This window comes from Triturus cristatus, chromosome 7 (genome assembly GCF_964204655.1).
Source record: "Triturus cristatus chromosome 7, aTriCri1.1, whole genome shotgun sequence".
NCBI lineage: Eukaryota > Metazoa > Chordata > Amphibia > Caudata > Salamandridae > Triturus > Triturus cristatus.
In genome coordinates, this window is record NC_140590.1 from 1,750,669,474 (window position 1) to 1,750,682,609 (window position 13,136).

Here is a 13,136-nt window from a genome sequence, read left to right on the forward strand (position 1 = left end):
TAAAGGGGCTGGGCGCATGTGCTCGTAGCCAGTTCAACATGATATCTGCGTGTGTCCCTGTGGTCTTGTAGTATGCATGTGGGCCCTGGGCCCTACCACATTACATTGTGCTGTGTACATCGGATGCAGACATGTCACCGCAGGCAGCGGGTTGGAGCTTGGACATGTAACTTTGTCGTCACCCACTCAATTTGTAAGGGGAGCGGCCAGGGCCGTCATACGCACAGCCAACATGGGTGTGTGATTGCTATTGAAGCGCCCCTGGGCGTGGTTCTGTACTGTGAATGTGCATGTGTCTCTATGGCAGTGTGGGTCTCCTTAGTAGGGGTGTGGGTGGTCCCTGAAGGGTGATTGACACCTACGTATGTGTTCTAGTTCGCATTCCATGGGTTCGGCCTCCACCCACACCTGTTGAGCCACCTCCTTTTGGCGTGCTGACACATGGCATTGGGGTGCCATGTGTGGGTGGGTGAAGTGTCATGAGCCAGCTGTGCTTGCGGGTGCTTCCTGCTGTGTGGTCTGTTGCAGGCTCGGTGCTCCCCCGGAGTAGCTTGGCTGGCCGGGTCCTGGTGGGGGGTTGGGTGGGATATCCATGGGCTGTTGTAGGGCGTCGACGGTGTGGTGGTACTTTCTGACATCACTGATGTGTTGTGTTCTGTGCTCTGCTGAAGGTGTTGTGTGCCCCTCTGCGATGTGAAGTGGAGGTGCGTTTGGACTTTGTGTTGACATGTGTTGGCGCATTGTGCTGGTTTGCATGCAGACTGTATTGCAATGTACATTGTGACATGTTTGGGGGTGCTGGGTTCTTCTGCGGGACAGTGTACATTTGGACTACATGATGAATGCGAGGTTGTACGCGTACATTTCCATTTCACTGTTTCCAGCAATTTCAGATGTAGTGGGCATGTTTCTGTGCGGAGCCAGTTGTGTCCTCTGTTCTGCAGTGTCAGCTATGCTCATTGTTCCACGTTGTCGTCAATGTGAGTGTGCTGTTTGTGCTATGTGTGCTGCTGTGTGCCAAGGGGATCTGGACATGATCCTGGGTGTTTGTGGGTGTGCAGTGTACGCCTCATTGTGCATGTATGCCATTGTGCCCATCTCCCCCCGTCCCTGTTCGTTGCACTCCCTGTTGATGTTGTGTCAGGTCCTCTCGAGCTGTGTCCGTACTCCCTACTCCTTGCACCGTCTCCACACTGATTACTGGCCTGGGTTTCCTCCAACTCCTCCAGGAGCGCTGGACTGCCACCTCCTGTCGCCATTGCTGCCTTCCTGTTGGCAGCGGGTTGGTGCCTGCTTTAGGTAGTCACGTCATGCCGGCGCCTATTGGTCTCCTGGATTGGCCTCCTCGGCACTCCGACTGCAATTCAGGTGATTTGCTAGTGGGTCCGTTGCTGGTAGTGTTCCGTCACCTCTGACGCTGGTCTTGTTTTCCTGTGGTCTGCACCCAGTCTTCTCCCTCTCCTGCTTGGCCTTTCCCGACCCTGTTCCTTGCTGGTAGTCTGTGGGGGTTGCGCAGTTCGAGTTGGCCTCTACACTGGGTCAGGGTGCATCCATGTTGCTACGTGCTTTGGCTTGTTTCTGGTGTATATGGTCTGGTTTTTATGGTGCACTGTCCTGCCAGACGGTGGGATTTGCAGGCCTGTGGCTGATTTTTGCCACTTTTGGCCTCATCGCATGTTTTTTTAGCGTTCGCGTATCGCATTTCAGCGGTGTGACGTTGATTTTCACACAGACATTTGCCACGTTATCTGGTATCTATTGCATGGTACCGCCTTTGTTATGAATTCCACGTTGACACTAGGTTATTTTCCCGCTATATGCTGCAATGTTGAAAGAGTTACGCTACTCTTGCAGTAGTGATCACACGTTCTTGTGAATATACCCCAATGTGTACTGACATTTGTATGTGCACCTTTTTAGATTTATGATAAAAAAAACGGCTAGGACAGAGACTGGTATGCGTGTTTGCAAAGACTGAAGATTAATTGTAAGTAGCAAGTGCACGTATGTAAATAGAGAGTTGGACGGCATTCCGATGCACCATGTGAACCAGCTTGCTAATGTGCCCATGTCGTAGGTGCTAGTGCATTCGCCTGACCAAAGTGGTCATAATGACAATTATTTCGATAAAGTGTGCACAGGCTGTGTGTGCACATCTTCCTGTTTACACTTCGCAATCTGCAAATGCATTTGAATGCAGCGCGTGCGCATGCATGGACTGGACAGTACAATGCCTTCTCGTAAAACAGTCAGAAAATTAGACTTCAGTAGAGAGAGTTCTGTGACCTTTCATATATCATCTTTTTGGAATGTGTTCTCATTAATGCTTTGAGACTACACACACGGATTCATGCATATCCAATTAACAAGCATTTGCAATGCAATAGGTCTCGCATTATAAAAGTGTGAGCAGCTGGCATTGGTAATAATAATGCAACACTAGCTATTGGCTTTGTAAATGATAAATAAATGCCATTATGTGTTTGTTTTATAAAATAGATTAAAAAAGGCATGGTCATGAACAATGCCAATAGCTTAGGATCCTACTTTGTTATCTATAGCGGTCTGAGTGCATAAAGCCTCGTTGTATTTGCTCGGACATCAATGTCGACTCACATCCAATCAGGGTACCCCACATAGTGCCTCGAACAGCACATTAAATCTAGAAGCAGGTGAAGTAATCGTGTAGAAATCTACGGCCGTTGTTCAATTTCTTACCTTTCATCCTGTGTAATGGTATGAAATGGATGATGAGTGAAAGAGTGCATAACAATTAATAAAAAAACTAGTTTTAAAGCGTCCAAAATGGATTTCCTGTCGATTTTCCTACAACCAACTTTTCTTTAGTAATGAACTTGTAAACGGAAAACATTGAGCACTCTCTGGAGTGCTCCAAGAAAAATCTCGTAACGGTTATAAAACATTTTATCAGAGCAGTCATGTCTTTTTGTAAAGACTTCTCTCTGGCCACTGTATCCTGTGTTGTCAGCAGAACAGGAAACTGCAATTGGAAGGATGTTTGCGTTTTTTTTTTCTCTCCAGGCGCCCCTGTTGTCTGTAATTCCCACACTTGCGAATGGGCCATTTACCAAGCCTAAAGGCTCGGTCTGGTTTCGATATCTGTGGCGCCTGATGTCTGTTGTGTGATCGTGTTTTTCCCTGCAGGAAGGGAGGGGTTGGAGCATCTGAGAGAGGGGTGGGGCGGGGAAGACTGCCATGCGAGGGCCGCTGTAAGCGTGGCTAAGGCTTTACAAACATAAAGAAAGTTGAGAAAGTGCATGCCAAGCAATCACAGAGTGCTTTGAATTCGCGTAAAGAGACATTCCTGCAAGATTTCAATAATGTGTGTGTGGCACGTAGTCTTTTTTGGAAACCTGTTGGGCACTAATCCATTGTGTGAAATATGGCAAAAGGTTAAGGTACACGTTTTGTTTTCTCACTTGGGACATACTGGCTGCCCCAGTTTCTGATACAATTTTTTGTTTCTTTTTCAAAAACAAAACCAAACAAACATTTCAGCCTATTTCCTCACTGTGCTGAGAAGTAATCTGGATTTCGCTGCACGTCCGAAAGGAGACGTTTGTTTGTGTGGGTGGGGGGGGGGGGGGGGAGGCTAGTGAGTCAGTCGTTGTAACGAGCGAAGGAGGTGCACTGACGGAGCTTGTGTGGTAACTGTGATAAATTTGCAAGAACAGATCTGGGAGGAGGTGCACTGACGGTGCGTGTGAGGTAACAGTGAGAGATGTGCCAAAAATGATCTTGAAGGAGGTGCACTGACGGAGCGTGTGAGGTAACAGTGATAGATTTCCCACATCAGATCTGGACTGAGGTGCACTGACAGAGCGTGTGAGGTAACAGTGATAGATTACCCACACCAGATCTGGAAGGAGGTTCCCTGACGGTGCGTGTGAGGTAACAGTGATAAATTAGCAAGTGCAGATCTGGAAGGAGGTGCACTGACGGAGCGTGTGTGGTAACAGTGATCTATTTGCAAGAACCCATCTTGAAGGAGGTGCACTTACGGAGCGTGTGTGGTAACAGCGATAAATTTGCAAAAACTGATCTGGGAGGAGGTGCACTGACGGAGCGTGTGTGGTAACAATAATAGATGACCCTGAACAGATGTGGAAGGAGGTGCACTGACGGAGCGTGTGTGGTAACAATGAGAGATGACCCAGAACAGATGTGGAAGGAGGTGCACTGACGGAGCGTGTGTGGTAACAATGATAGATGACCCCGAACAGATGTGGAAGGAGGTGCACTGACAGAGCGTGTGTGGTAACAATGATAGAATCGCAAGAACAGATGTGGAAGGAGGTGCACTGACGGAGCGTGTGTGGTAACAATGTTAGATGACCCAGAACAGATGTGGAAGGAGGTGCACTGACGGAGCGTGTGTGGTAACAATGATAGAATAGCAAGAACAGATCTTGAAGGAGGTGCACTGACGGAGCGTTAGTGGAGCAAATCTAGAGCAAAAATACCAATTAAAGACTGCTCTCAGTTATAATAAAAATACAACTCTGCTTTAAATTGACCGAGTGCGTTCGGGTGAATAGCATGTCCGCAAACATAAGGTCGCTCTTGCCTACATGTAAACGGGGGCTGCAAGGGTCCTACTTTGTTATCTATAGCGGTCTGAGTGCATACAGCCTCGTATTTGCTCTGACATCAATGTCGACTCACATCCAATCAGGGTACCCCACATAGTGCCTCGAACAGCACATTAAATCTAGAAGCAGGTGAAGTAATCGTGTAGAAATCTACGGCCGTTGTTCAATTTCTTACCTTTCATCCTGTGTAATGGTATGAAATGGATGATGAGTGAAAGAGTGCATAACAATTAATAACAAAATTGTTTTAAAGCATCCAAAATGGATTTCCTGTCGATTTTCCTACAACCAACTTTTCTTTAGTAATGAACTTGTAAACGGCAAACATTGAGCACTCTCTGGAGTGCTCCAAGAAAAATCTCGTAACTGTTATAAAACATTTTATCAGAGCAGTCATGTCTTTTTGTAAAGACTTCTCTCTGGCCACTGTATCCTGTGTTGTCAGCAGAACAGGAAACTGCAATTGGAAGGATGTTTGCGTTTTTTTTTCTCTCCAGGCGCCCCTGTTGTCTGTAATTCCCACACTTGCGAATGGGCCATTTACCAAGCCTAAAGGCTCGGTCTGGTTTCGATATCTGTGGCGCCTGATGTCTGTTGTGTGATCGTGTTTTTCCCTGCAGGAAGGGAGGGGTTGGAGCATCTGAGAGAGGGGTGGGGCGGGGAAGACTGCCATGCGAGGGCCGCTGTAAGCGTGGCTAAGGCTTTACAAACATAAAGAAAGTTGAGAAAGTGCATGCCAAGCAATCACAGAGTGCTGCGAATTCGCGTAAAGAGACATTCCTGCAAGATTTCAATAATGTGTGTGTGGCACGTAGTCTTTTTTGGAAACCTGTTGGGCACTAATCCATTGTGTGAAATATGTCAAAAGGTTAAGGTACACGTGATGTTTTCTCACTTGGGACATACTGGCTGCCCCCGTTTCTGATGCAATTTTTTGTTTCTTTTTCAAAAACAAAACCAAACAAACATTTCAGCCTATTTCCTCACTGTGCTGAGAAGTAATCTGGATTTCGCTGCACGTCCGAAAGGAGACATTTGTTTGGGGGGAGGGGGGGGGGGGGGAGGGGGGGGGGGTAAGGCTAGTGAGTCAGTCGTTGTAACGAGCGAAAAATCTGAAAGCAAGCGTGCTCTGAAGCTGACGAAGAGGGAGTGGGAGGGGGGAGTGGAGGCGGGCACGCAGGCTGCCAAATGGTTATATTTTTTTTGTTTAAACGGAAGCAAAAACGAAAATGCATTTGATTAGCAATAACAGATTTGGAAGGAGGTGCCCTGACGGAGCGTGTGTGTTAACAGTGCTATATTAGCAAGAATCGATCTCGAAGGAGGTGCAGGGACGGAGCGTGTGTGGAGCAAACCAAGAGGACAATTACCAACTAAAGACTGCTCTCATTTATAATAAAAAAAATACAACTCTGCTTTAAATTGTCAGAGTGCGTTCGGGTGATTAGCAAGAACAGATCTGGAAGGAGGTGCACGGGGTATGTTTGGCAGGGCTTGGCGAAGGGTTTCCATCACGGCGAAAGTGAAAGCAAACGAGTGGTTTCAGGACTCCAAATGGTGCGCGCGCCCGGACGGGTCACATGCACTGTAGTTGGAGGCCTGCAAAGCCACTGTTTGCACTTCCAAAACTCGCTTACTATAAGTCTCGCCAGAGCAGCGCTAAAGCGCTGGCTCAGGCGAGACCTAAAAAGCATCAGCATTTCACTTTCTCTGTTCTCAACTGGTCTGTAAACATAAAAACTATTAATGGTTTTAATTGAAACAGAATACAAAGAAAAAGGCAGGTTTCCAGGATGAAAAGCAAGGTAAATTCAACTGACAATACGGCAAAACATATTTAGAATTATCGTTGTTTTCAACTATTTGTTTGAAAAATGTGTTATTTTCGGAAAAAAAAATATTTAAAAGCATTTATTTCAAGGTAATATCTTTCAGTCTTAACCCCTTCCCTGCACCGCGCATTTCGTCGCGTTGCGGGGATTGAATTAGAGGGGGGCGGGGGAGTAACCCCTTGCGTGCTCAGGACTGCCCCCGGCCGTCCTACGTCATGCTGGGCGTGTGCACAGGACGGCCGGGGGCCGTCCGAACTCCGCCCACTAATTAATTCTCCAGTGCAGGCGTGGAATTCGCGCCGCGCAGGGGAATCTGCGGCATTCGGACGGCCCCCGGCTGTCCTCAGCACACGCCCAGTGTGACGTAGGACGGCCGGGGGCCGTCCTGAGCACGCAACCGACTAATGCTTTGGATATATAATTTTCAATCGTTGTATTTTACTTAGGCTCCTTGCGACTGCAGTCTGTTTCCACTGTAGGGGTAGATCTGCAGAGGTACAGGAATGGTCAGGCTGTCTCTTCTGTCATAACAAATACACAGTACACAAACCCTCCTAATGAGGTGACATTTGTGTCAGAAGATGGCTTTCTTTGAGTGTCACTTGGTGCAGGAGGTGGATACACTGTTGGTTCGTGCTGGGGCTTCTCAGCACAGTTTGATTCGTTCATACAGAGGGTGGATGAGGCACGTGGTTCTGCTTAAGTCCACCCATGGGCGATCTATCCTGTTTTTGTAGGGGGGCGGGGAGGGGGTAGACGGAGTACTATGGAGGTTGAGGCTCATTTACAGGCATTATGGCCTCTTACATCCAGTTTGGTACAATCAGGTCCCACAGTGCCCCTTCATTACCTCCTTGTTAGTCTTCCTTGCCACATGATTAACAAAGGGAGCTTCAGCTCCACACCAGAACCCTCCAAAGAAGGAAAAAAAAAAAAAAAAAAAAAAAAAAAAAAGTCAGCCTCCCATGCCTCCCATCCCTTCCCAATATGGCCGACCCATTACACTCCATGACCACTATAAGAGGCGGGCCGGCTCAACCCCAAAGCCTTTTTTTAGTTCTGCGCACATTTGGTTCCCTGCACTTTGTCTCCCAGCCCGCCTGCCCCTCGTGGTGTTGTGGCGGGCGGCTGCTCAGCTTTTTAACCCTTCCGGAATGGGTGTGCGGCTGTCGGGATATGCACCATGTGTTGGGTGCTGACTGTGGAACCTTTCACCGTTCAGTTGTGTGAGTTCCCCTCGCCACGAGCGCACACTGGCTCACTTCCCGCCTTCCCTTCGAGACGGGCAGCGATTCTACGCGGTTTCAGTTTCCCGCTAGCGCCGCCGGCCCTTTCTGCGCTGCTGCAGGCGGCGGCATTTTGCCTCACTGGGGAGTCATTGTGGGCTATTTGTTGGGAAGGTTATGCGTACCATACCCTGCTCATGCTGCTAAAGGCAGCGGTGCTACGCGGCTCTTACGGTCTACGCAGCGTGGGGGCGGCTCCTGTGGGCTGTGTCTCCTGCTATGTTCCCCGGCCCCTCTGGCTTACCTGCTTTTGCTGACTTCCTCCCCGCTCCTGTTGATCTTCCTTGGGGGCAGGGTGCCCCTTTCGGCAGCGTTGTGGTCCGTCCTCTGGGGGCGGGTCTGGCCTCGTCCAGTTTCCCGCGCTGCTCTTCTCTCGGGCTGGTTTTTCCTGTCCCGGTGTTGGTTGGTCGCACTGTCGACTCTGCTCCTTGGGCGGACAGCTGGTGGGCTCGGTTGGCTTGGTCTCTTATCCCTGGTTGTCACGGAGGTAAGTCCCAAATCTCACTGGGGCTTCTGTATTTTACCCTCGGATTCGGTTACGTCCTAGGGCTGAGCCGGTACGTACTGTGCTTGTCCTGCCTCTGCCATGCCTCCATTTTCCGCAGGCCCCCCCCGTCCATTTAGGCACGCTTTCAGCATGGGGCCGCTCGCTTCTACCATTGTCTCTGTCGCCTGATGGTTGCTTGGAAGCTTACACTCTGGGTTGAGTGTTCGCTGCCTGGAGTTTCAATGCGTCTGTTCCTTCAGATATTGGCAATTCTGATTTGGCTCACTCTTGTGCGGAACTGCATTATTTCCCCGTTCCTCACCGGTGTGCGACTCGTGGGGTGGAGGATGTGTCCTTCCGGCTTGTGTGGTTAGCTTCAGTGCTGAGGTTCCTGGTTCGTGTCTCGGCTAGGGCGCTCACCATCCTGAGAATCTAGGCAGCTCACTTGTGCTCCGTGTCGGTCTTCCTGGTGTATGTGTCCACGGCCTGTTGGGAGTTCTCGCTTCGGCTTGGCTCTTCTGCTGCTGTCCCGTTTTTCTGCTGTCAGGTATGGGTCTGGGTTGCCTGTACTCGCTTGGTTATTGGTTTCCTCCTTATTTTCTATTTCATTGCGCAGGGTGTCGGCGCGGTTTCCGGGTTTGGCGCTTCATCCTGCTACGTTTGCCATGTGGTTACATTTTTGTATTATTCCCTGCTGGTCATGTCTGTTTTGCTGATGCAGTTTCTGCTTCCTTAGATCCGGCATCAAGGGGTCGTTCGTACGCCCTTCCATGCTCTGCATGACCCTGCATTGGGGCCCTCCAGGTGTTTTCCCTCTCTGGTTTTCTTCTAGGTTGGCCTCGGCGGATCCCGTTGGGTTGTTCTATCCGCTTGTCGCGGGGTTCTCCGATTCACTTGGGTAACATTGACACATTCTGTTATTTGGCACATGTGGAGTTGGGTTACAGGGCCTCAGCTTCATTGTTTGCTGTGTTGTCCCTGTCTCCTTCCTCCCTGACAGGCTTTGGGCCTACGGTCCTTTCATCCTGTGGACTCATGTTCCCACCATTGTTGTGCTGTCCCGGTCAGTTCAAGTGCCTCCGGGGGTTTCCCGGGGCTGTGGACTGCGGCATGTCTGATGGGGCGGGCTGCGGTTGACGCCTGTCCGTCCGTCTCTGGGTTGCATTGGTGGTCGCCTTGTGTTTCCTTGCTGGCTGTTTCTGCTCCTGGCGGACTCACTGTCGTGGCGGGCGACTCCTGCGCCCCTTTCCTGATGACTTCCGACTGTCACTATGCTTCTCCTCACCTCCTGGGGGTCGGGGATGTGTTGTGGTCCTTTTGTCGACCGAGCAGCTGTAGCTCAAGGGTAGGTCTTGTGACCCCTATGGCACAGGCTCTCACTGGCATGAGTTTGCATCCCGTCAGGCCTCCCAATATATCCTATGTTGGGAGATTTTAAATTGTGGTTCGGCCTCTCCTCTCGTCCTGGGTGGCACGGTTCCTTGGCTCCTGCCCTCTGCCTGCCTGCTCCGGTTGTCGGTTATTGGACTCCCCTGCTCGGGTCCATGTTGCTGTGGCTCTTTGGTTGCTCTGCTTCCTTTGGGTGGTGCCTGCTTGGTCGGTCCGGCGGTTCGGCGCCCGCCTCTGGTGGGGTGTGCGTTCCGCCCTTTTTGTTACGGGTCGCTTTGGGCGGTCTCGCTGGTCCTTCTATGTTGGGTCCTGTTAGTCGGGTTTCATTTGCCCCCCCCCCCCGGTTGTTCCGGTTGGGGTGGTCTGCTTTGGTGGGGGCCTTCCTCTGGACTTGTTTTGGGTCTTGTTGGCTGGCGGTTCACCCCCGTCTGTCCTTTGTGGTTCCTCCCCGTCCTGTTGGTCTCTGTGCCTATGGCCCTTCCTTGGGGGTGTTGGCTTCGTTGGCCTTCCTGGGGGGCATGCTTGGGTTCCCGATCTATACTGGGTCGGTGGGTTTCCCTGACGGCGGTTTTCCCATCTGGCTTCTGTTTGCCGTTCCTTGGCTTCTCTGGGGTTTTCCCCTGCCTTGCTGGGGCTCCTTTTTTGCCATTCTGGTGGGTTTGTCCCCTGCCTCGTGCTCCGGGGCGTTTCTTGGGTTTGCCCCTGTTGGCTTTTTGGGCGCATTGCTTTGTGTCCTGCTCCTGCTTTCTGGCTGTGCTTGCCTGGGTCGTTTTTGGCTCCGGCCGTTCCGCCCTGACAACTCATGTTCTCCTCGACTCTTATCCGGTGGATTGTGGGTCGGGGCTCTTTCGTGCCTGGATGGGAGTTCTCCTGGCAGTGTCTGGTGCTGTCTGCTTCCTTTGGGTCCCCGGTGTTGGCTCTTCGGCCTTCTCGTCTGGGCTCCCGACTTTGCACTTTCCTTGGGTTCTTTTTTTCTTCCAGGGGTTCTGGGCTTGTTGACCTGGCCTGGGCTTTTGTCCTGTTGGTGGTGCTCTCCGGGGTGCATCTCTATTGGAGTCTGCTGCTGCGGTGGTTGTCTTGGGCCCTGTTGCTCATTGGTCCAGGTTATGCCTGTGTGGGCGTGGGTTTTGTGTCCTGCCCCTGCTTTCTCTTTCCCTTGCTGGTTTTGGTCTTCGGCAATGGGGTGTCCAGGGTGCTGGGACTCCTGGTTCACATCTCCATGGCGGGGCCCTACGCTTCCGGTGTGGTTTATGTCCTTGTTTTTTGTCCCTGGTTTGGGGTCCCGGGGCCTGTTGGCTCTGGTGGCTCCCTGGGAGTCTGGACATGGCTCGGGCTTGTTTTCACCCTGCCCTTCTCGCCTTTGGTGCGTTTCTGCCTGGTGCTTTTTCTCTCTGTGCGCTCCTGTTCCGGTCGGTTCTTTATTGTTGGGCTGGGCAGGGCCTGGTTGTTGGCTGGCTGACTGTATGGACGCCTGTGTGCTCGCTTCGGCGGCTCGCTTCCTTTTTGGGGTGCGTTCCTGGGACAGGTTGCTTGATCCCTGTGTGGGGCGTCTCGGACCGCCACGGTGCGTTTCCCTTCCTTCCGGACGTGGGCGGCAATGTGGGTTTTCCGCTTTTCAGTGTTGGGTTCCCTTGGTGGCCGGGTCTCTTCAGTTTCATTTCCGACGCCTTCCTGGGTCCTTTTTACTTTGTGCCTGCCAGGGTCTCTCCTGGGGGTCCCTTCCGGGGGGTTCCTTTGTGTGGCTGGGGTGTCTCCCCCACCGGTTTCTCTTCTGCACCCCCTTCCATTCTTGCCGCTCTTGCCAGTCTGTTTGATTGCGTCTGGTTCTGCTGCCCCGTTCCTCTGGTGCTTTCGGCTCGCTCGCGGGTGGTGCTCGACCTTGCGGTGTTGCTGTGTTTGTCTGACTGTGTCTCTTTCTGCTGTGGCTTTTTTTGTTGGGTCGCTGTGGTGGGGTTGTGCCCTCGGTTCATTCACTTCCTCTCTCTGGACTTTTGCTCCCATCTCTTTTGGCTGTCCTTTGGGCAGCCCTGGGGTGTTTGGTCCGGCTTGCTCTTTTCTGTGCTGGGCCCAGTTTGCTGTTGCTTTTGGCTCCGTGCGGTCTGCTTCCGTGCCTTTCTCGGTCCTCCCTCTGCTTTTGCTTAGGTCGGATTTTCTGGCGGCACTTCGTGTCTCCGGGGTCTTGGTTTTCGGCCTTCCCGGTGTCTTTCGGTCCCGGGCTGGTTCATCCTGCTCGTAGTTGCCCCTCTCCTGGGTGGTCCTTTCACTCTTACTGGTCTGTTGGGTTTGGCCTCTTTCGTGGGCGTCCCATTCTGGTCTGTTGGTTTCTTGTGAGTTTCCATAAAGCCGCGTGGCTTTGGTATGTGCTCACTTTGTTTTTTTTTTTGTTTGTTTTTTTTTTAACCGTTTATTGCAATCTCAAATATATACAAGTATGGGCCTACAACCATCCGGCCGGCCGCTAGAATGACAGGAGCATATGACATACGTACAAAAAGGCACTTGGCGTTGCAGAGAAGTAAATCAGGAGGTATCAACGACGTGGGCCACATGACTCTGAGCCCACAATATGGTTTCATTTTATACAAACACAACAACACAAAAAAACCACACCCGCAAGGCAACCCGCAATCGAAAGTAACAGCACGTGCTCCTCAAATGGGGGACCACAACCATCCACAGGAATCTAAAGAGGGGAAGGGGAACAGATCAAGGACTGGGGGAACCCTGTGCCCGGGGCTGGGGGAGGGGGTCAACTAGGGGGACGGAGCTGGTGAGGCAGCAGGCAGCAGTGGTGGCTCGCAGATACCCCCGCGGTAGGCGTTCCAGGGGCCCCATACTTTCACCCACGCCCCAGGCTTACCCCTCGCCACATACACCACCTTTTCTCGGAACATGCACCAATCCATGTGTTCTTTCCAGGCCGACACCGCCGGGGGCCTCTGGGATCCCCACAGTTGAGCGATGTCACGCTTAGCTATCATATATCCCAGAGTCACCCATCGCGTCTGCGGAACCGAGTAATCAGTTGGTTCCCACACATTCAGCAAGCATCTCCTCGCTTCAGGCAACAGCGCGACATGCGTAACCACTCGCAGGACCTCATGCACACCACGCCAGAATCGCTCCACCTTCGGGCATTCCCACAGAATATGCAAAAAGGTCGCCAAAGCACCACACCCACGCTTACACAACCCATCCTCGGCATAGCCCATACGCAGAAGCCTTGGCCCCGTCATGTAAACCCGGTGGAGTATCTTAAGCTGGACGAAGCGAAGGCGGGCCGGTATGGCCACCTCCTTCGGAGAGGCCACCGCGGAAATCCAGTCCTCGTCGTCCAACTCCAGCCCGTCAGCAACCCAAGCCTCGCAGGCCAGTTAGCAAGCCCGAGCGGTCATTAATCAATTTCTTGTAAATGAGGGAGATCGTGCTGTCCGGAACGTGGCCATCTAGCACTCTATCCTCCAGGGGGGGAAGACTCCGGGATGGAGGCGACGTCTGGGAAGACGGAGCCCAGTGCGTGACGGACCTG